The sequence below is a fragment of the Amblyomma mixtum genome, chromosome 6 (assembly GCF_055824585.1).
Source record: "Amblyomma mixtum isolate Tamu chromosome 6, ASM5582458v1, whole genome shotgun sequence".
Taxonomy (NCBI): Eukaryota; Metazoa; Arthropoda; class Arachnida; order Ixodida; family Ixodidae; genus Amblyomma; species Amblyomma mixtum.
The window spans coordinates 115,616,877-115,640,065 of record NC_143017.1 but is presented as its reverse complement, the minus strand read 5'-3'; the positions used below and the strand labels follow the sequence as shown (position 1 = coordinate 115,640,065).

The 23,189-nt window shown below is 48.5% G+C and overlaps 1 protein-coding gene across 2 annotated transcripts in view; it reads right to left on the bottom strand.

The window, feature by feature from the left end:
* LOC149340136 (synaptic vesicle glycoprotein 2C-like) overlaps positions 1-23,189 on the bottom strand; it is a 188,418-nt gene that overhangs the window by 99,263 nt on the left and 65,966 nt on the right. For both annotated transcript variants that reach the window (XM_089548892.1, XM_089548891.1), the window contains exon 2: positions 11,944-12,052. The gene's annotated coding sequence lies outside the window, so the exon portion shown is untranslated. The remainder of the gene's footprint in view (positions 1-11,943; positions 12,053-23,189) is intronic.

The following is a 23,189-nucleotide window of genomic DNA, read 5'->3' as shown; positions in this document are numbered from 1 at the left end:
TTTGAGAAATAAGAAAACACTGCAACACCCCAACAAATTTTTGTACTAGTAGACAAAATGACACACACACACACATAACAAAATGCATGAAAAAAACATTTAGGTTAACTGCTCAGGTTTTTGTTAATCCTTACATGAGAAGTGCTTTTGTTTTAGCAACCATTCAGCACAACTCGTATTTCGCACCACGGTAGCGTACGGGCGCGGGTTGTTTCCAGCAAGGCAGAGCCCACGTTAAATATAGAGCGCTTCATATAGAACAGATCGAAGCGAGCCACCTTGGTTAGCTTAGTAGCGCAACTGCGAGCAATTTTAATGTGATGTACCTGCGAAATTCAAGGTCATAGCGCAAAATCCCCTATCTATAGCTATACCTGAAACTGCATCATCGGTTTCGGCTTGCATAACGCGTTCTGGACTAAAAGCTATTGACAATCACTACCTGCCAATTTTCGCAAACATGCTATAGACTAGCAGTTTTAAACGAAGGAAATAGGAGTGAAATGTTATAGTGAACATATTTGCTTACATTTATGCCAAATGCTTGATACGGTAAGCGGTAGTTCTTTTCCTGCTGAATTAGTGAAAACAGTTTTTAAAAACAGGAATATTCGTTAATGCGTCGGAGTTGCAGTACGGTACACCCTCAGAATTTTGCTAGTGGGGAATAAGCGGCATACTCATGTAAAGGCCGCACTTTCCCGAACGTTGTAGCCTATGTCTTAAAAAAAAAAAGAAGTCTGCAAAGAGCAATTGATTTTCATTTGACCGTGAACACATTTGCCGGAACTCTGTGTGGTTGTGTTTGCAGCATATAAAAGACTGGCACCAAACAACAGTTCAAAACGAAATGTCAACGTTTCGGGAACAACTCGGTCCTTTCTTCAGGGGTGAATAGATGGTCCGCACGCATCAGGAAGGAGATTTCGCTTCTTCTCCGCGTTCATATTTCGGAGGCCATTCAGGAGGTAGGCGGAGGGCGTACACTCCGGGCACCTGTTCATGTTCCCTTTTGTGTTTTGGTTGTGCCACGGTTCGAGATGAAGCTTCTAATACAGATTAAACTCCACGCCCAGAACGCTGGCTCGATAGAAAGGAATTCTGGGATCAAAACGTTGTCAGTGTTTGACCAGGGCACTGCATTCGGTGCTTTGTTAGAGACTCTAGCTTAAATTCTTTGTCTCGCCTTTCTATGAGGCTGGGAATACGGCACAAAGCATCCAGTATACCACAATTTGGTGCTTCTCTTCGGTGGCAGTCTTTGGCTCGCGTTATGAACCGGGCGATCGTTAGCGTGGGCTTGTGGGAAACGCAGATGTTTCGCTTTCGCAGTGTGCGTGCTCACTGCCGCCCCTCCCGTCGCTCGCACCGTGATAGCGTACGTGAGAGGCGTCAACGAAGCTCTGGCACGTATTCTGAGCAAGCAGAACATCTGCGCTTCTCACAAACCCGCACCAACGTTCGGCTGCTTCCTACCGCGACCAAAAGACTGTCACCGAGTAGAAGCAGCAAGGTGCGGGATCTTGCGTCTCATGCCTCATTTCGTATATTGACGAGACAAAGAATTTGGGTGAGAGATTCCGACAATACAAAGACGACATACGGAATATGGACACAAACAGAGTGCCCTCGCAGAACTATGCGTACGTTTGATCGCAGAATCTCCTTCTAACGACCTAGAGTGTTCGGCGTGGAGCCTAATCTGCTCAAGAGCTTTCATCTGGAATCATGGCACATCTGGAACCCAAAAGGGGACATGAACAGGTGCCCTGAGTCTCTGCACTCCACCTGCGTAAGTGGCCTCCATCACATGAACACGGAGAAGAGGTTTGCAGCCGGCTGCGTGCTGACTATTTAGTTACTCTTAACAAGAGACCTAGTTGGGCCCTAAGCGATGGGATTTCGTTCTCGTCCACTGGTTGGCGCCAGAACCTCCCCTCAGTTGCATTTCACGAATGTATAATCTTCCTCGGAAGGCAAGCTGCCGGGGAGCTACGGGGTGGTGGCAACTGCCTGTAGCGCACGACACGGCCGTACAGACGACGCGTGGTCCCGTTGATACTGCGAGCGCTTATCACACGATAGTTTCGCAACTGCGCAGCAATGTCTGGTCGTCTATCGTCTTAGGATCCAGACTTTCAGAGGATTATCTTCGCGAAGGGCTCGCCGAAGCCGCGGTAAACTGTTGTAAAATACGGGCCGTCGAACAAATTTGGACGCCTAATGTGTCTCTCTGCAGCCGGAAAAACTGAGCAAAAAAATGACACTTTCGTGCAAAGGTCGCACCCTGTAAAAATCTCGGAAAAAAAAATCGCACCCTTTAGACGAATTTATTGGTATTTTCAATCTCTATCGTAGCCTGCGGGCAACGTAAACGAAAGAGAGTGGTCCTCTAGAATCAAATATCCTATATTTTCTCTCAACTGCTTCTGACCAGTTTCAGATTGAAGAGGACAAGTGCTTCCAATTGTAGGTATATCGGCGGTATGCACTAAATCATGAATAAATCAACCTCTAAACTATGCCATACATCCCGTATGTTTACTGAAGTTCCCAAACACGAAGATGACCTGTCTTCAAATCCTAGCCACCGCTATGCAGTGCACATCAAATGCAAAAATGTTCCGATGTTTACTCTGTCTCCTCTGGCGACCTTTAATATGAATACCGGAAGCCTTCTGTATAAATAGCTCAGTAGTTTGGTTTCCATTAAAGTATAAATACATGTATTAAAGTACACAAAGCGAGCATTGTTTTTCTTTCTGAAGTCAGCTTACAACCAATGCTGCCACTTTGGCTTTCGTTTTTCGAATGGTCTGTGTACGATATTAGTTTCTGGAGTAGCGTATGCGAACCCTTCCTCTCTACGTATCGTAATATGCTCGCGCGTGGCTATTTAAGTAGGGGGTTGCGTTGACAGGGATGCTGCAACGGTATTACGAAAGGGCGCTGTTATAAGCCTCATACCGCCGACTTCCGGTTCTTTGATTCTATGGTGAGCTTCGAATAAGTAGCAGCAATTTTACATTAAACCCACCCAAGCGTTATGTAAAAGAGCGTAGTGTTGGTTTCGCTCTGCCGCAAGTAGCAATTCTGGCTTGAATGGCGCTTCATTACGCGAGTTTCTGCCATTCCCGCGCCGTTCGCTGTTGCCATGTTCGAGATATTACTATACCGGATGGAGGTGTGCGCTCAAAACAACCTCTAGAAACTACGTGGGTGTGTTTTTCTACGAGAATACCGGCTTTGCGGACATACCTTGTGCTTTTTGTACCGAGTGGCAACTGTAGGGTAAGGCCGGAACTTTAGCGGCGTCAAAATTCAGAAAACCCGACAATATATTTAGTACTTAGAAGTGGAAACACTAAAAATTATGCCTTATTTTTTTTTCAACGCAGTAAACTGCAGCTTCAATGGACAGGCGAAGTGAACAGACGACAGTCAAGGGAGAGAGAGAGAGAGAGGTTTATTTAGATGCAAAGACGAGAGATTAGCCGCAGCGACGATTCATCATCATTATTATTGTCATCATCATCATCAGCCTGACTACGCCCACTGCAGGGAAAATGCCTCGCCCATACCTCTCCAATTAACCCTGTCCTATGCCAGCTGCGGCCAACCTACACCCGCAAACTTCTTAATCTCATCCGCCCACCTAACCTTCTGCCGCCCCCTGCTTCTCTTTCCTTCTCTTGGAATCCACTCCGTTACCCTTAAGAACCAGCGGTTATCTTGCCTTCGCATTACATATACCCAGCCCAAACCCATTTCTTCCTCTTGATTTCGACTAGGATGTAATTAAACCGCGTTTGTTCCCCCATCCATTCCGCCCGATTCCGGTCTCTTAAGGTTACACCTATCATTTTTCTTTCTATAGCTCGCTGCGTTGTCCTTAACTTAGGCTGGACCTTCTTCCTTAGCCTCCACGTTTCTGCCTCATAGGTGAGTACCGGTAAGATACAACTGTTGTATACTTTTCTCTTGAGGGATATTGGTAAACTGCCATTGAGAACCTGCCATATGCGCTCCACCCCATTCTTATTCTTCTGGTTATTTCACTCTCGTGACCCGTATCTGCGGTCACTACCTGCCCTAAGTAGCCGTATTCCCTTGCCACTTCCAGCACCTCGCTACAAAATGCAAACTGCTGTTCCCTTCAAATACTGTTTTAACATTACTTTGGTTTTCTGGATATTAATTTTTAGACCAACAGTAAGGTTCTGCCTGTCTAACTCATTGATCGTGCTTTGCAGTTCATCTCCTGAGTGACTTAGCAAGGCAATATCAACAGCGAATCACAGATTACTAAGGTATTTCCCATCTACTCTTATCCCCAACGGTTCCCAATCCAGGCCTCTGAGTACCCCTTGTAAACAGGCGGTGAATAGCATTGGCGAGATCGTGACTCCCTGCCTGAAAGCGATAATTCACTGGCCAGCTACTGTGCATCGGGGGAGGGCAGGAGAGAAGAGAAAGGTGACCAATGGGTAATGATGGAGACGAAAAAGAATTTGCTTATGATATAAAATCACATCATTAATTTTTCAGTTTGTGGGATGGCAGCTGTGAGTCGAGACCCTTGCTGCTTAAAACGCGAAGTGACGCCCAAATTGCTCGCAGACATTTGAAAGCCTCCGGACAAGGCAAATGATATTTGTTTAGGCCCCCTGTTTAGCTATAAAGCTGCATGCGCGGGAGCAAAATAACTGAGTGACACAATGGTCGGATCATTACGAGCGATACTAGAGAGTGTGACACTAACACTGTCGTTGAAGCTGTGCAAGATTTCGGCACATTTCACCACCCTTCCCCCTCCCTTCCCACGGCATTCACTTCAAAGGCTTCCAGGTGTTTATTGATAAGAAGGTCACAGACTGCCCTCGACATTAATGCACCCAAAGTCACACTAGACAGTAAGCTAGCCCTCAGACCGGCCACCAGATGTTCGACGTGGCGTACCCAGTCAGGAATGTTTGAAGTACGTTACCAACACCGCAATCAATGCTTCCTCTCCAGATATCCGCAGGGCAGTGGAAGCTGAGAATACGCACAGGCTACATTTAATCTTCTTTTTTTAACTCACGTACCATCTATTGCATTCGGTATGTGCTGCCGTCCTGCGGTGGCGTACGCGTAGCAAGTGAAGTCGCGAAAAGTTCATGAGCAAGTGCTTCTATTCCTTTAAGTCCCAGTGGCGACGTAAACTGTTTGCAATTGGCTCCAAAAGCAGGCCTAAAGGAGTTGTTGCAAATATTTTGAGTTGTAGAAGGTGTATATTATCAGTTTCTTAACTAACTGCATGGAGTCATGCGCACAAATATTGTTTAAAGAGAAAGAATAGTCCTGGAATTCATCCTACTACTTGACTTAAGGGTCTATCGCATCAAGTGAAGACGCATCTACAGATAGCGATGACAGGTACACTTCAAAAAAAAAAAAACAAAAAAAAAAACGCCGTGCCAACATGTGCATGTTAAATAGTTATGGCGGCCGGTATTGGTTATCTTCTTCCCATCTACCTTGCACATAAGTGATTTGAGGGTTTAAAAAATCTGATCGAAGACATCATTTAAAGGAGTTTCGAGGAAATCGTTGCAGCGGTATTCATTTTTACCTTCCCGGCTAACACCAAACGAAGCCCTTCCAAAAGCATTTACCTTTCTGCGCCTACCCAGCGATTTCTTTGTGTATTTAGATAAAGTTGGAGATGTTGGATACGTGCGTCTCTCATACAAGCTACGCGCAACCGACGACGCGTTGAGCCTGCCACGTGTAAGCCGCTCCTAAAATTATTGCTTTTGCAAGAAGACCATGCAAGGAATTTCTTTTCGACACCAAAAATAACGAGGTCAGACGTATACCCCTATCGAATATTGGGGCGCGTCACATTGAGCCAACACTGCCTTCTTCAATTCGAATTTTTTTTTTTGCCTCAAGAAAAATCAAGTTGTTTTCGCCATGACGCTGGAGCACTTTCTTTATCCTGCCATCCTCTCCTTGCTAGCTTTCATGAAAGAGAGAAAGAGGGAAAAGAAAGCAAAGAGAAGCAATCGACCGCTGTTATTTAGGGCTGCGCGCTTTCTCCCATTCCTGAAGTGCATCGATTTTTTTTTTACGTCAAAGACTACGCCAGATCTGACGTAGAAAAAGAGAAGCCCCGACGCCAACGCGCCAGCCTAAGCACCTACGCGAAGTCGAAACGGCTAAAGGAAGCAGAACACGAGGAGCCGCACAGTGCTTTTCCATTTCCTCTTGCGCCACGCTCCTCCCGCAGAGCGTAACGCCCCGAGAACCGGCTAGACTCGGCCAGGCTTGGCTGGGCTCGACTCGACTCGGCTTGGCAGCAGGAAACGCGAGTAAATTGGTTTCTCTCGCGTTTTCTTGCTGACCGCCAGGCATGCCTGCCTCCCACGCCGGCGCTCCGTGCCTCGTGTCGCTTTCGTCATTCTTCTCTCTCTGTCTCTTTTTCCCTCTGTCTACCTTCCTTTCCTGCCAAGCATCTGTGCGCGCCGTCAGAAATCCGATACTGTCTCGGTGAAATTGAATGAGTGAGATTCCGCTGTTCCGCACCCTTTTTCCACGGCCCGACTTTCTGCTTCCCTCCCGGGATCACGGGCATTGTTACGAAGTGTGGTCGAAGCTTTTCTGCCAGACAGGGGGAACCGCTCCACCGGTTCAATTTTCGGGTATCAGTATGGGCCTGCATCTACTTGAATTACGTTGCGCAAGAGAAGCCTAGCTGCTTACAGTGACCGCCGAGAAGATGATGACGAAAAGAATATAAAAATCAGCCGACGTTTCAAGCAATTTAAGTGCTCAGCCAATAATATGCTGCTCGCGCTGCATTCTCAGAGTGCATAGTTTCACTAAAAGCTTTACTGGATGTCTCAGGACAACTCTGTTCAATTGTTATTCTGGGTATAAACTGATTCTCTGGTTCTTTCTGGCAATGTTTCAGTTTTTTTTGGCAGCAAAAGATGAATTTGTGGTTTAGAAAATTAAACTAAAAAATTTTCCCGCCATTTGATATAAATTCGTGACGTCTACATTGAGGACTCGTTACCGCCGTTTTGAAGTGAATGACTGAGCGGCATAACCTGTGAGATCCGCGCAAAAAACTTGGTTTCGGCGCTTGAGCAATGGGCTCGTGATACCGACGCTGATATTTTTTATTTTTTTCTTTTCTTGCTTATAAAAGCTCTGTTTTAGGTGAGAGCAGTCTCTTTTGTCTCTCTTACGGAGATGAATTTGTCCAGCGCAGGTACTTAGCGTCATTGTCCATTAAACGCAAGCATACTGTTCGCTGTGTTCTTTCCAGCGTAACCGAAACGAAAATCAGCAGCCCACGATAATTACGGCTTCGCCAAAGCAAGCGCAGCCCATATACGAGGGGGTACCCAAAAGAAACCGGACTAAATTTTTTGTTCGGCAAAGCTTCTGTAGTACCGCGTTTTGCCACTAGGAGCGCATAGAACGAACATTCCAGAGTCAGTAGGCCGAGTGCCGTCGTTGAAGGAGGTCAGACTAGTTTAGGCAGAGTTTTAGAGTGACGACTGTTTTGTGTGAATGTCGTTTTTGTAATGGCTGATTTTCGTGAACAGCGTGCGCCGGTGAAATTCTGATTTTTGCTCGGAAAAAGTTGAATGGAAACTCTTGAAAGATTAAGAAAGACGTACAAGGACGTTGCTATGCGGACAACTCAAGTGTTCCTGAATCGAATCCTGAATCAAAGCAACAATCATGCCAATGGAAAACTTCAAATTCACCTCGCCTCAAGAAAGCTCGTCAGGTGAAACCAAACCTCAAAAAAATGCTGATTTGTTTTTTCGACGTGAGAGGAGTCGTCCCTTGAGAATTTGTTCCGCAGGGTCAGACAGTTAGCCAGGCTTTCTACTTGGATGTTTTGAAAAGATTGGGCAACAGTGTGCGGTGGAAGCGGCCAGATTTGTGGCGGTCGGATGACTGGTTTTTCCATCATGGCAATGCCCCTGCTCACACAGCCCTGTCTCTACGACAATTTTGGACCAAAAATGGCATGACCCCTATTCCTCAACCCATATACTCTCCCGACCTTGCCCCGTGCTACTTTATTTGTTTCCTAGAATGAAAAAATAGGTGAATGGAAAGCGTTTCGCTGATGTTGCTGAGGTGAAGAAAAAAACGACGGAGGCACTGTCAAGCATCACAAAAGATGAATTTAAACAATGTTTTGAAAAATGGAATGAAAGATTCGACAAGCGTATCATTGCAAGTGGGGAATACTTTGAAGGAGATTGAAGGTCTGTGCTTAAAATGTGAACAAATAAGTTCAAACAAAAATAAGTCCGGTTTCTTTTGGGTACCCCCTCGTATATGAACTCTTGTTTGTGAACAAAATAAAAGATTCCGACACCCACTGGCACGCTGTGAACCAGGCGCGGAACGGATAATCGGGAGCGTAATCTGCTTTTGCGTGCCATGCTCCTATAGGCTCACGTCGAAGAAGTGACACATTAGCGTGCATGAGTGCCTGACCGACGGCCTGAGATTCAGGCCAGGGATGTGTTGTGTTGTTGTGTTGACGTCGGCCAAGTGATCAAGCGACTCAGCCCACACTGCCGACTCGTCGCAAGCCTGTAGAGGAGGCCTTCTCCCGAAGAGCTTCGAGAACGCCGAATGGGCGCCTGCCTTTATATCTCCTGTGCTTTGTCTCACCCACTTCGCATGCTTTGCCCGCGCCTTGCTTTACCCACACCTTCCTCTTACATACCTCCCTCCTCTCTTAACACAGCGCATACAGGTCCCGCTGCTTGGTATTCCAGTAAACTTTATTGCGACACATACCGCGATCGCTACACCCACATTCCTCATAGTAGGTTATTTCTTGAATGCTGTAAAAAGCATAACAAAGCAATGCCTGCCGGCTCAAGGGTAATTACGAAACCGCGTTCAGCAAACACTCCTTTTCCTCGAAATTCCTTCTGCGCCACTTACAAAGTTGGATAGTTTCGCGCTGACTTGCATCTGCGTAACCTCCGCAACACGGCGCTTTTGAAAGCCTTTTGGCACATAAAGGCACGCCCGCTCGAAAGCGCGCGCATGTGAAATCAGTTCACTGTGTTTTCGCGTTTCCCCGCAGCAAACTCCAGCAGATAAGAAATGGGGAAGAGCTGTGTGTTGTTAAAAGGAGAAAAGCGATAAGAACTTTTTAAAATAAGGAAGCGTAACGGAAAGCTGAGCTAGTCGCTTCTATAGCAAAGAGCGTGAAACATGACGAAGGGAGTAGGCAAGATATGCGCTACAGTGCGCTACAAAGCAGCGCTGCTACTCAGTAAAACAATTTTCATCAAAATTTACACTGAAGTCGACATTTTTTTTTTGCCGGACTGTGGCTTTTATCCAGAGCGGTTTTTAATAAGCTTGAGCGTTTCTACCTCACGCGGTTCATTCTTTTTTTTTCTGGTTTAAGCCATGTACGCAACACGCCGGAACAGAGCGAGACCGTTAGTGTACAGGGTGCCTCAAAAGTTCCCAGGCCACAAGCTGTGCTTTCGAACCGTATCGTAGCATTTACGATAACCACAAACCTCAAAACCTCTGTAGAGGCAATCAGGGCAGTTCTCGCCTCTGAGAACCATGATATCTTCACAACCTTTTTAGGTGCTCGAATATACTGTTGCAAAGCCGACCCTGTGGCCTGCAAAATTTTGGCGCGCGCTGTATGTTCACGAGTGAGGTTGGTAAGAGCATCTAACATGAATTTTTTTCACACGCACACAAAAAGTGTTCTAGACCACTCCTTTCGATTCTAGTGCCCCCCCCCCCTCTTACACCATGGCACTTGGGTAGGTATTCAAGCCCGGCGTTTTAACAGTCAGCCTAGATTTGTGTTTTCGTCACCGCCTAAAATACAACAGCATGGAAACAAAAATGCAATACAGGGAGCAAGTTTCCATGCCAAGTCCAATCAGTTTGGCGAACGGAATGCTTAACTGTCTTGCAATAAAAGCACGCTGAATCCCAGTAATTTTTCCACTGCGCTATACAGGTTATAAAAGCTAGTAGCCACGTTCTAGGCTGTGAACACTTCACTTGAATAGAACAAAAGGAAAGGAATTATCTCCAACTCGAGCTGCGCTTTATATAAATCAAACTCCCTTCGAAAAAAAAAAAGAATAAGGAATGAAAGGTTCGCCGAGAGCGAGCATGCCTCTCTCCTAACGCTCACTCGATCACATCAAACGAAGGTAAGTATAGCAGTCAGTGAAAGTCCTGCAGGTACGTTTCCACCATGAAAAAATAGCGCAGCGAAATGGGATATAAGGCAAAGGGTTGAAACAAAGTAACCTCTCCGACGAAGAAGGCCAAGTGGAACACAGCGAGAGAGGACAATGACACAAAGAGCTTAGATAAGCAACGCTTGGGCCGCCGTGGGGAGAGGGTGTGACAGCAGGATGAAAGGGGGGAGGTGAGGGGAGGTGGCAGAGTGGGAGGGTTGGAAGGCAGCAGCCTTTCAACGGTCGCCGCCGAACTCAGCGTTGCCCCCGATTTCCCCTTCGCTCCTCGAGCACCGCGGGACCGGGGAGCCCTTAACTAGATGTGGCCGGCAAAGTACCGAGCGCTGAGCTCCGCTGGAGAAACTTCGTTACGGAGCTCCGAGTTTTCTCTGCAACGCCGCAGAGATGCTTGGCTGGCCGTCCAGGACTGCCTGGCACACGCTAGAGCTGACGGGTAAAGCGCGCCGCCGAGCGGATTTAGGAAGGCTTCCTTTGTTCCGCTTCATGACGTCGTTCTTGTTGATGTTGTTTGCGAGCCGGAGCGCGGGCAAAGTTCTCCGGCCCTCTAAACGAGGTGACCACAATTAGAGGCCGGACTTTCCCAAGCTGGATGCAATCCTATGTTTACCTTTTGTAGGCGCATAAGCGCCGTCTTTCCATAAATGGTAACAAAAATGTGCTCTTGTTTTTGTGCCCGCAAAAGTCCAGCCTTTGAACCCAGGTATCAGGCTGCCATTTGGACATCTGCCCTCATGTTGGAGCTGTTAATTTGGACGCGTTTTTGAAAGAAAGTCTCGTAGCAGCACAAGTTTTTCAAAATTATATTACCATCCGTTTTTATTTATATACACGCGAATTGCGCATTCTTTGATCTCGGTCATTCAGGTTCAATGCACTCGTGTCCGATATCACAGCTCTCGCGCACAGAGAATATCAAAGATGTGTCGCCACTCGCAGTCCGGCTGATGAGAGGTGTGCTTCGTTAATATAGTTCTGTAGCGTAACAGCTAACGCAGGAATTATGTACAGTGTGTGTTCAGTATGGTTCGCCTCCTGGGGTGCGACCTATTATTTAGTGATGGGATTGGAAAACACATAAGAGAAGTTTATTAGGACTCACGATCGAAAAGGGACATCCGTCCCTCTACAAAAACAAACGTTAGATTCAAACTAGGAGTTCAGATGTACTCTGCCCCAACAACGCATCACTCATGGATACAGTCCCCACTAGCGACGATATATCTTGGGTACCGGTGTGCCACTCTCTGCAAGCCATGGCGTATGAATGCGGTTAGCTACTTTGCGTGCCCCAGCTTTACAGCTGTGAAGTCGCATCATCAGAGTTTTCCCTGTTTTCTAAGATGAGGGAACATCTGAGGAGAAAGCACTTTGAGTCTGACAAAGAAGTAATCAACATAGTGCACCATCGGTACCTCCGATATGTTTTTCCATCTCCATCTTTGATCTTCCGTGACGGCTTGCCGAAATGTGTACACTGACGGCGGAGGGGAATCGCACTAGGGAGATAGGGAACATCAAACTTCCATTTGAATGAAACACCATTCACGCCTACCGTTTCACAGAAGACTTACAGCCCAGCAGGTAAAACTTATTGAACAGTTCTTGCAGGAGCCTTAACACAACGTCTGATAGGAAATTACATACTACAGATAGAGCAGCCACTTACCTCTTGATGATTATATGCTACCAGGACTGCTTCGATGCGCTGGTTCAGGCGTGCATAGAATGCTTGCGTAGCCTTGATCTAGCGTCCGGTACGGCATTCAGCTTTCTTCCTGCGAAAAGTTGACAATACAACTAATCTGCGAACTTGAAATGGTCCGTTTGCTCAACACTTGCATATTATCAAGCACTGCGCGAAAAACTCTTTCCTCTTTATTCGGCAGCAGAGGTAAACCCAACATCTCGCTGAATTGTAGGGTCGCTCCTAAATGCCACGTTTTGTGTAAAATCGACTTAACAGAGGTTTCAACGCGTATAACCCACAGCTCCTCAACTGTTACGCAAAGAGATTTTTTCCTTGAAGATAAGCGACTTCCTTCTCAAGATAAACCCGTATGCCTTCACGCAGAGAGAGCAGACTGATAAAGTTCTTTGGAACACACCTGAGCACAGCCGAGCGCTTTCACCGGCGTATAGCGACGAATCTGAAGCAGCGGCGCGCTCCTGCCTGTGTAAAGTAGCCCAACGAGTCACCCTCGAACACGCTTCGCCCGGCCATAACACCATCAGGCGCACGTCGATCCTATTCAAGGCGAACTTCTCCGGTAGCAGAGAGGTGGGGCGAAGGCAACGGTGCGTTCGTTGCCGAGAAAGTCTGCCAAGTTCCCTCCTTTTGTGACCGAGGTAGACTGGGAGTACTCGAGATGGTCGCGCACAATAAAGGAATCGCGAATAAAGGAGCATGTTCCCGGCGCACTGGGCCAAGGACGACGCAGGAGACGCGTCCCCCGTCTATTTGCGCGTCCTGGCGGCGTCTGAGTGGAGGAAGCCATCCGGCTAAGTAAAAGGGCTCGCCCTGAACTCTCGGGGATTGGCGGGCGTCGCGCGCTGAATGGGGAGCTCGAAGTGGGGAGAGTGCGGTGGCCGGAGCAAGGAGCCGACCCGGCTAATGGGTTCCTCTTTCCTTCTGCCATGTTCACGGGAAGAGCGCTGTATAAGAGTTATAAAAGGGGGCACGTGAAGAAGGCGCCGGCCAGTGCGGCGTACAGAGAAGGGCTCAATTATGTGAAATGCTTGAATGTTTTCTTCGTGTTCTTTTTTTTTTTGGTTCGTGAGAGATAACAAAACGGTAATGAAACAGCACAGACGTCGGTCGAAACGTTAGCCGGTGGACTCGGAGTCTCCTTTCTTTGAGTTCGCGCCGTTAAGAATTCCATTATCTGTGCTTTTGCTACCGAGGTATAAAAAAATATTACTTCTCGTGGCCAACATTGAATGGAATTTCATTCGCTGCAGGCCTGTTGTCACTCTTCTAAACGTTCACTAAGAGTACGGTCCTTCAAAGTACACAATTCTACCAGCTGTCACTGTAGATGCCCATTTAATTTTAATAAAAAAGTAAACCAATTTTGAGACAGGTTTGAGCTCGGTATCTAAAAGACACTGTTTAGTAGGAGGGGCAGTGGTAGCCCTAAACATTAAAAAAAAAACGTAAAGAATGGTCAAACAGACTTGACCTGTGCCATGACGTTTTTTTGCTATTAGGCCAAAACCAAATCCGCGTTAAGGTGTGGTCGATACGTCGAATAAATTCAGTTATAAATAACTGTTTACAGGTTCAAGGGACCAATATTATGTACAACAGATGAAGTACCTGCTTTCAAAGCTCACGCGACTGTGGTCGTATGGCTCTCTGCTTCCACCAGAATATTCCAGAAAAAAAAAAGATAACAGTGAACCATAGGATTGCACCCTCACCTCAGCGAATTCTAGCACAGGACGAAATAAACCGACCATATTTTGAAGTGTATGGATCCTGTAAGGGATCGGTAGTGTACGCGGGGTCATCGGAACGCGGCTGGGGGCGCTCAAAGCGAAGCGTCTCCTTTCTTGGAACGCGGCGCGAAAGCGCCGGGAACTACGGGTGTCCCCCTGCCCCGCGGTACCGATTCGCGCAAGTGCTGGCGCGAATGTGTATTTGTGTTTGTTTTTATTTTTATTTTGTGGTGGCACGACTGCGCGTGCTGGCACGACCGTGCGTTTGTGTTTGTGGAAACGGCGTTTTGCCCTACGGAAGCTGGAGGGCTGGCCAGGCTCTCGATAAACCAATCATGTGAACATTGTAACATGATTGGAAGCCACCAAATGTGGGCCGGGCCTTTAGGGCTTTAAAACCGGGCCCCGGAGCGGGAAGCGAGGTTCTGGGCTAAGGTCAGGTGCTATGCATCTTCGGCTATGCCGAGTAGGGGCCTCCCCTAGTGTTAGCCAGTTCCATCTTTTTGTTGTTTGTCCTTTTGCCGCTTAATATGTCTCTAGTGTGCCTTAACTTGTATATGCTGTAATTATCTGTATATAAATCTTTAAGTTTTCCTTTATTCCTGCGTTTCAACTCATCGGAAGACCGTCTCTGACGGGGCACCCCTGGTGCGAAGATCAAGCTTCAGTCTTCGAGTTAAACCAACCGTCTCTGGCGGGGCACCTCTGGTGCGAGGACGGAAGATAGAGAACCTGAACTTTACTGGCGCAGTCGGCAGGATCCTGCGGCCATCGCAAGACAGCGCAGGAAGAAGATTGAAGGCAGGGAGAAAGGCGACGATCAGGCAACAGCAGTGTTCGAGAAAGGACCTGCGGAGAGACGGCGGCAAGGACGCAAGGACCACGGCAGTAGTTCAGCGACGCGGGACTGCATCCGGTCAAGGAAAGCAGCGCGTCGAGAACTCGACGGTCACCGGCGGGTCGCAGCAAGTGACGACAGCGGGCACAGGACCAGCGGCGTGTGACAGCTCATCGCAGCGTCCGGTGAAAGTGGCGGTGGACTCCGACGCCAAGGAGCTGTCAATGCGGATCGACGCATCGAAACTGTGTTTCCTTCGTCGCATTGTTCACGTCCCTGTGCGTGTGTTCGAGCCGGTAGGACAGTTGAGGGGTACAGACGGCGGTATGGAGGGTTATCCATGCCGGCCCTCACTCGACATGAGGTATCGAGTGGAATTGGCGAAGGCGCTCTTAGCTTATTTTCAGGCTGAGCTTGCAAAAGTGAATGGAGGAAAGGCGCCGCTGGGCGAGGAAAAACCTCAGGATGTTAAGTGCGTCTTGGAGGTATTAGAAGCAAAGCGCCAGCAGCTAGCGCTGGAGCTAGCTGAGATCAAGGAGTCTAGGAGGGCTAGTGAACTATTTAGAAGAGCAAGTTGCTGGGCTAGTTGGTGCTGTTGCATCGTGGTGGAGCAGCGCAAAGGACGGGACACAAGAAACAAGGAAAGACGTACACAGGAGCTGTGTACGTCTTTCCTTGTTTCTTGTGTCCCGTCCTTTGCGCTGCTCCAGCACGCAGTCTCATCGACCCCACTCAAACGAGAGGGGAGACGCAAAGACAGCTCCGGCGGGCTTTGCACGGGTACCAAGGTACGACGGCTCAACTCGCGGACACCCTGTGCGACAGATATCTCTGCCGCATAGAGGACCCAGTTGGGCCCGAGTACGAGTACGCGGGAAAGCCGAATCCCGACATTGATGCCCCTTTTGAGTTACACGACCTTAAGGCGGCTTTAGCTAAAATGCGGCGAGGTACGGCTCCGGGTCGGGATCGCATAACAGTCAATCTGTTGGCCAACCTCCCAGATTCGGCCTACCTCCACCTGCTAGGGTACATTAACCAGATTTGGGACGGGCGTCCACTCCCTCCCGAATGGAAGACCTCCTTGGTCACTTTCATCCCTAAGCCAGGCAAGCCAGTGAATACCGACAACCTGAGGCCCATCTCACTAACCTCTTGTGTGGGCAAGCTTATGGAGACGATGGTTAGGGATCGCCTCTCTCCACACATAGAGACCAAGGGCCTCTTTGCAGACACTATGTTCGGGTTCCGACCGCATATGTCTGCGCAGGACGTCCTCCTCCAGTTACACCGCTACATAATACGACCCACTGCCATGCGCCACAACGACAAGGCCATCCTTGCCCTTGATCTTAAGGGGGCCTTTGACAACGTTCGTCATAGCAGCATCTTGGCTAACTTGAGTACCACTGATTGTGGCCGCAAGGCATTCATATATGTAAGAGACTTTCTCTCCAAGCGTCAGGCCTTCCTCAAGATTGAGGATGACGAATACGGACCATACACGATGGGTACACGGGGTACACCCCAAGGGGCGGTCTTGTCGCCACTTCTTTTCAACATTGCCATGATGCAGCTTCCCCACCAATTGGCCCGGGTGGAAGGCATTCATCACGCACTATACGCGGACGACATAACAATTTGGACTACCGAAGGGAGCCTTGGGGAAATGGAGGACCGCCTTCAGCGGGCCGCCACCATAACCGATAGCTACGCTATCGGCTGTGGTCTCCAATGTGCTCCCGCAAAATCGGAACTTCTGCACATCAGATCCGATCCTAAGGACAACACGAGTTTGCAAATCTCTCTGACGGGAGGCCCCATCAAAGAGGTCGGGGAGCTCCGCATACTAGGTCTGTTCATCCATAACAGGCTCAGCCCGGAATCCACTATTGCCAAACTCAAGCGCGTAGGCGAACAGGTCGGACGCATGATCCATCGCGTTTCTAACAAGCGCGGCGGGTTGCGAGGCAGGGACGCGCTTCGGCTCGCCCATGCCTTCGTGACCAGCAGGATCCTCTACTCCGCTCCCTACCTTCGCACTACGAAACAACAAGAAATAAGAATCGACACCATCGTTAGAAAGGCTACAAAGCGAGCACTGGGCCTCCCAGTGGCCACCTCCAATGCTAAGTTGTCGGCGTTGGGGGTGATCAACTCCTACCAGGAGTTACGAGAGGCCCACCTCGTGAACCAATATACGCGACTCTCGCAGACGGCATCCGGGCGCCGCCTGCTAGACCGCTTGCACATCCAACACGAGTGCACTCCAGAGGAGACGTGTCGGATTCCGGAGCTATGGCGTCACAAGCTCTGGGTCCCTCCACTCCCGCGCAACATGGACACACATACACACGAAGGCAGACGAGAGGCGCGCGCTCGGGCCCTCGAACACCAACACGGATCCAAACAGGGTGTATACTACGTTGACGTGGCAGGGCCGTCGCCCAATGGATTCTACACGGCCGCAGTAGTTCACCAGGATCAATGCGTTAACGGGCTCTCCTTTCGAGCTCGAAATTCAGCACAGGCTGAGGAAGTAGCCATTGCGCTTGCCGCCTCGGACTTGAATTCGAAGGTAATCGTGACAGATTCGCGTCGAGCCTGTCAACACTACCTGGCTGGCGAGATTTCACCTTTAGCCTGGAGTATATTAAAGCGCGCAGTGAGGGAATCGGACCCTTCGCCCAAACGCATAGTTTGGACTCCAGGCCATCAGGGCGTTAGAGGTAATGAGGCTGCGGACGCGGCTGCCCGAGCGCTTACCTACCGGGCACCTCACCCAGGCTCTTCCGGCTCGGAGATTGTGCAACCGCTTCTGCGGTTCAGAGAAATTCTGGACGACTATTGCGAACGCCATCGTCTTTTCCCGGTCCCTGCTAAGGGCCTGAGTAAAGCTGATGAGCGAACTCTGAGGCGCTTGCAGACCAACACTCTGTTGTGTCCTGCAATAGTGAAACATTTCGACCCCAAAATTGATGGGCGCTGCCCTCACTGTGGGGAAGTTTCCGATACCTTCCACATGGTTTGGGCCTGTCAAAAGAATCCTTCCCTTCCCCCCAATCCTTCCCCTTCCCGAGAGGCATGGGAGGCAGCCCTGCTCAACTGCTCGGGGCTGGAGTCTCAAAGGGCTCTAGTCCAACGGGCGCGAGTAGCGGCCTCGTCCAGCGGGGTCCCGGACTAAGGACTCCACCTATGTAAAGGGCCATTTTTGGCCTGCAAACTCTCCTGTTGTTTATTAAAAAGTTTTCACCACCACCACCACGATGCTAGTGAACTAGCCAGGAGGAACTGCTCCGAGTGCAGACAGCCTGCGCTGGAAGGCAAAGGCTTGTGCTCGTCAAGCACAGGTGAAGGAAGCAGCAGCCAGGTATCTGTAAACAAGCAGCCGATATGCAAGAACGCCTCTTCGCTAGGAAAGGCGGCGAAAAGCGCAGGAAGTGAAGATAAGATTCCTGAAGGGCGCGAAAATGTCACAGCTCCTCCGCCATCGCGAGTGGCTAGCAGCGAAAAGTGGCTAGCAGCGGAACAACCAAATTCCGATGTTCCGGAGGCAATCGAGACCAAGCTGTCCGATAGCAATCAGGGCAGCCATATAATTCATGCAGGCTCTATGCATGAGAGCGTGACCTCCGACACGGAGCTAGTGTCAGGAGGAAGTCTAACGTTGCCGCAACGGCAGACGGTGTCGGGCAGGTGGCAGGAAGTGCCTCGTAGCGTTAGTGATGGCTTGAGCGTTCCATCCGAGCCAGAGAACAGAGGTGGGCCTGTAGCGCCTACCGGGCGGAGCGCCGCGCAATTGTCGAACGCACCCGATGGGCGTCCGACCAGATCCTTCGAGAAGGAAATGCGTGACGACTTGACTCAAGGCAAATTCGGATCAAGTGACTACGAGTCACCTCATACAGCCTCAGAGTCATGATGCCGTGAAGCCGGCAAGCTCCTATAAAGTAGGGAGCGGCAGTTTCAATGTTTGCCCTTGCAGGAACGAGGCAAATGGCTCGAAGCGAGGCAAAGTACTAGGAGGCAAGGGCGAGGCTTTCAAATTGAAAGTCGGTGCGAGCAACAGTACGCTCCGTGCTACAGGTCGCCAAATCAAGTGTAGCAAGACTGACCGTACTGATATTTTTGGACGGGCCAGGGGCTATGTTCCTTACGCAGCACGCGGTCCGTACGGACGCGCCGACGAGAGCGTACCCTTAGGGGCGTCGCATGGTCAAGGATTTGGAACTATTGAGGATCATGACGTGTTTGATCCTGGAGGGCACAAGCTGTTGAGTTCTTGCCCTGCTGTGGCACCAACCTAATGAGCATAGTGGCCATTAGGCGTTCATTGTGTTGAGACACGTGGTGGCTCGAACGCACACAGGGACGCTCGGTGCGACCAAGGAGGCTCACGTGGCCGCTTTCGGACCCCACATCAGTGCTACTGAACGCTCCATTTGCGAGTGTCGGTGTGTGTGCGTGCTTGTTGGCGAGCAGGACGCGGGTGTGCACGCAAGTGAACTGGGTACATGGACGCCGTGTTACGGCGCACGGCAGGCATGCCACTGTATGTATTTGAGTGTGCAATTTGCTTACGTTGTGTTGGTTCCCGTGTGCATTTTGCTTTTGGTTTTGTTGGTGCCAGTGCTGGCGTAGCTGCGGTATGTCACCCACAGGGTAGTTTTGTGTCCCCTACCGATCCCTTCTTTGTTGTAATTCTAAAAGTGGCATTTGAGCCCTTTGTAGAATCTTGGGAAGGGCGTGTAAGGGATCGGTAGTGTACGCGGGGTCATCGGAACGCGGCTGGGGGCGCTCAAAGCGAAGCGTCTTCTTTCTTGGAACGCGGCCGCTCGCGAACGCGCCGGGAACTACGGGTGTCCCCCTGCCCCGCGGTACCGATTCGCGCAAGTGCTGGCGCGAATGTGTATTTGTGTTTGTTTTTATTTTTATTTTGTGATGGCACGACTGCGCGTGCTGGCACGACCGTGCGTTTGTGTTTGTGGAAACGGCGTTTTGCCCTACGGAAGCTGGAGGGCTGGCCAGGCTCTCGATAAACCAATCATGTGAACATTGTAACATGATTGGAAGCCACCAAATGTGGGCCGGGCCTTTAGGGCTTTAAAACCGGGCCCCGGAGCGGGAAGCGAGGTTCTGGGCTAAGGTCAGGTGCTATGCATCTTCGGCTATGCCGAGTAGGGGCCTCCCCTAGTGTTAGCCAGTTCCATATTTTTGTTGTTTGTCCTTTTGCCGCTTAATATGTCTCTTCTAGTGTGCCTTAACTTCTATATGCTGTAATTATCTGTATATAAATCTTTAAGTTTTCCTTTATCCCTGCGTGTCAACTCATCGGAAGACCGTCTCTGACGGGGCACCCCTGGTGCGAAGATCAAGCTTCAGTCTTCGAGTTAAACCAACCGTCTCTGGCGGGGCACCTCTGGTGCGAGGACGCAAGATAGAGAACCTGAACTTTACTGATCCATAAAAAAAAATACTTCTCATCTTCGTGGCGTGCATAAAGCTAATCAGAAACAACTATGTGCGCTTCCTGGAGACAAGGTGCTTTCTTTGAAACACTGGAAGAGTGCACATGTGTTAACGGCCCGTGTACAATTTCCGCAGTGTCAAGCGCAGTCCAAGGTGCTCGCCATGTTAGCGCCATGCAATTTGCGAACCAAGATTTTCAGCACTTTTGTGGGCATACAGCACAGTGACAGAGATATGGCGTCTATACCTCAAAGAAGCAAAGCTCATATGACGGAGTTGGATGCTTCAGAACTATAGTTTTAGTTGGGTAAAACAATGACAGCAGGTTTAATCCAGGAATTTTCGCTTTCGTCAGCACAAGTACTAGTACTATAAATTCAAGAGGCCCGTTTACTGTACTGTGCGATGTCAGTGCACGTTAAAGAACACCAGGTGGTCGAAATTTCCGGAGACCTTCAATATGATTTCTCTCATAGCCTGAGTCGCTTCGGGACGTTAAACCCCATAAAACCAAAACCATAAAACCAAACTAGTCATGCGTATTGAGCGGATTCTTCCGCGGTGAAAAATATTTCAAATTAGACAGTAATTATCCGTTGGCATCTACCTGAGCGCAGGCATGCGGCTACAAGGTACGGATGTACGAACAATATTTCTGAAACCGTATCGAATACGCAGAGTTGGGGCAAAAACGGAATAGAATACAAGTTGATTATTAAAACTACCGAACCGAATACTAGTAGAATATTCGTGCGAGTATTTGTTATGTATGAATATTGGCACAGAACAATTATTCATCAGTAACGCAGTGCTATAAGTCATGACATTGAAGCTGCAGCTGTCGAAAGACCACATTCACGATTAAGAAAATTCATGAAACTTGGCTCACGTTCGATGTTAATGACCTTCAATTTCACAATGTAATCTTGCCCCTTAAAATAATGAATTACAAAGGTGATTACTTTATTTTAGTTAATTAACGTCTAATTATTGAGCTCTGTCACATTCATAATGTCCGCCTTGCTGTACATTCGACCTACTCAGACCGCCTCGACGTATCTCTCGCTGGTTTATTTATTTATTTATTTATTTATTTATTTATTTATTTATTCAGAATACCCTAAAGGCCCTCCGGGGAGGGTATTACAGAGGGGGGACATACGAAGCACTTCGATGACAATTTGTTCAAAATGAAAGGTGCAGAAAAGAGAGAAAATTAAAATACAGACACCACTTTTGAAGTACAGAAAAAACAAATAAAAAACAAAAACAACAGCAATAGATACTGTGTTGAAAGTAAAACCTTCAAACTTAAAAAAATCACCCGGTATATGTGCATTCACCACGGGGTGGTCGACTTCTTAGTGAGGTGTGGGTTTGGGCTAGTTGCTAATCAATGTTGGAAACAACGAGCGGAAAACACAACGACGAATGAAGACGACAGACTAGCGCTGGTCTGTCGTGTTTCTAAGCCCGAGCGACACAGCAGCGAAAGTAACGATCTATCACTCAGGCTTCGCATATATTGGAGCCATGCGAGGCAAGAGAGAGATAGAGGAAGAAAGAAGCTTAAGCAGGAAAGACAGAAGAGTACGGAAACAAACGCGCGGTGCATGCATTTGCTCCTGGAACTACTGAGCATTCGGAGATATAATTTCCCGAGGAAGCCTACGGTTGAATAACAATAAAAATAGGAAGTCGTTGTGGAAAGGGAAAAGAAGGCCGAAAAAAAAAGAAACTTTTGGTCCGGTGGGTTTTAAAAATCGTCTAAGAAAATCGCCGGAAGAATCTTTTCACATTCCAAGAAGGCCTAGATGTAGCATTTTCCACAAAGCCGTCCTCATTTTGCAGACGAACATTCCCACAGAGGTGCATCTCACGGCCTACATTTGCGGCGCTTGTAGCATTGTAGTAGTATATTTCCCTTGCTCACTAAGCGAGCGCATCAGAATCTCCCAAATGCTGCTGTTTCCACTCCAGCGCTGGGTATTCTACCGCGTTTCTTATCTTCCCCTTAGCAATTGTTATTGCTTTCTCTGAAGAAAGGGGGCGCTGCACTTCCCAGCGGATTGTACGCCGCGTCTGCTGCACAGTACAGGACAGCATCGCATGTATGGAAATGATCGATGCAACCCATTCTAAAGCCGCTATACAGCGCCGGTTTATGTCTTATGCCTGTTGCTGTTAGGTGCTCCAAAAGTTACCGCTGCGATTCTTCATAGTAGAATGGAAAGTTGGGCGTGTTTATAAGGAGCACGCCTAAACACTGTAAACTTTAAATTAGGGAACGTAAATCATGCAAAGAGACAAGGAAACGAAGACAAGACACAGTGACGGCGCAGCATGTTGCAAAACATTCATAATTTTTTTTCAGACGTCTTTTAAGGCAGGTAGCGTTCTTACTTTATGCGGCATGCCAAAGTTTTTACTTCATAGATTTATACATATCAAAACCTTTTCATACAAGTTACTCATGTACAGATGAAATAATGATAAAGAAGAAGGCCTTGAAGCTTTGACTGGATGAGCTAAAACACGAGGAATAAATTCGCTTAATGCTTGCAATACGCGAAACTTCTCACCAACCCCCGGAGGCTTAAGTGTCAAGGAAAAATGCATTTTGAAAACCAGGGAATGCCATTAAGGCTAGTAGAGGCGAGAAAGATGCATGCGCGCCGAATGGGGCTCCACAATACATGGTTACTGCGAACACTTTCTTGGTTAAGAACATCAGAGCAGGAAGGAAAAATGTAAAGAAAACGAAAGATGTATTCGTAAAAGCAAGACTTTTTTTTCCCGTCTTTAACTCAGCCACGAACATCATGGGAAGAAGAGCGATAGAGAAGCAGAAATTCAAGGCCGTCGGACTTTCTTTCAAGCTCAGGAGGCAAAAACACGCACGCAAAAAGCCTGCTACGCTGTCGCTACATGCGAACGGCAAAAACGGCGCAAAAATTAAAAACAAAAACACAATAAAAATCTTCATAAAGGAGTACGTGAGCTTTTAGCGGCCGAAAACGCGGTTATGGTTTATCCAGAACGCCCGCCATCACGGAGCGCTTCTTGCGTAGGAACGCCGCGCGCAATAGCCTCCTGCGTCCCTGGCCTCAATTCGGGAAACAAGGGAATGAAGGCGGAGAAATGCCTTTCAGCGTACCCACCATGAA